This window comes from Pseudophryne corroboree, chromosome 1 (genome assembly GCF_028390025.1).
Source record: "Pseudophryne corroboree isolate aPseCor3 chromosome 1, aPseCor3.hap2, whole genome shotgun sequence".
NCBI classification, from domain to species: Eukaryota; Metazoa; Chordata; class Amphibia; order Anura; family Myobatrachidae; genus Pseudophryne; species Pseudophryne corroboree.
The window spans coordinates 939,446,950-939,447,945 of NC_086444.1; the positions used below are offsets into that span (position 1 = coordinate 939,446,950).

Genomic DNA, 996 nt, shown 5'->3' on the forward strand with positions numbered 1-996 from the left:
TCTAGGATAGGTCTGGGTAATGATAAGAATTATCCTCAATAGGGGGATACAATGTATTCACGAGTTTGTCTCAACCATATGCCTGTACATAACTGTACATAATGGACTGTCAAAAATCACCTGTGTGCCTGAGCATTAATTGTGAGCATATACTTGTTAGAACAAAATATCGTTGGCCGCCACATATGCAGAATAAGGAACAGAGTGAAACCAGATAAGAGGGGTGTAAGGCACTGAGCATCTAGATCATTAATGTACTCTACTAAACTGGGTCTTCCTCAGGGGTCTCCCACCCGAGTACTGACTCAGCCCGACACTGATTAGCTTCCAAGATCAGATGGATTCGGGCGTTTCCAGTGTGGTATGGTAGTAGAATTGGGGTCTATACTTACGGCTGAAGAGAGGGCTGTAACAGGGTGTGCTAACCAAAAGCTGGCGTTATCCAACAGACAGATGCCCCGGCATCCAGGGCTTAGTACATACAGAAAATGTGGCTAAAAGGGGTTATCCAGAGTTGTTAGCAAACCAAAAAAGTTAGTAATTTGGCAAAACCGTGTTGCACTGCATGTGGGGCAGATGTAACATATACACAGAGAGTTAGATTTGGGTGGGGGTGTTCAAACTGCAATCTGAATTGCAGGCTAAAAATAAAGCAGCCAGTATTTACTCTGCACATAAATAATATAACCCACCCAAATCTAACTCTCTCTGCACATGTTACATCTGCCCCACCTGCATTGCAGCATGGTTTTGCCCAATTGCCAACCGTTTTGGTTTGCTAACAACTCTGAATAGCCCCCAAAGTCCGAAAACAGGGTTTTGGCTGCATTTTCCCTTAAATGCATCTGCATAGGCATCTGCATTCACGCAAATGTGGGCTATGCAGTCCTGGACATAAGTAAAATAAATGACTGTCACTTTTTAAGCATCTTTTAGATATTAATTGGGATTGGTGAAAAATCCAGCCAGACAATCACAAAAATTTAGTGTGACATG

General features: G+C 42.8%; 1 pseudogene; it reads right to left on the reverse strand.

The window, feature by feature from the left end:
• Positions 1-256: 256 nt before the first annotated feature.
• LOC134940300 (5S ribosomal RNA) lies at positions 257-375 on the reverse strand (annotated as a pseudogene).
• Between the last annotated feature and the right edge of the window lie 621 nt (positions 376-996).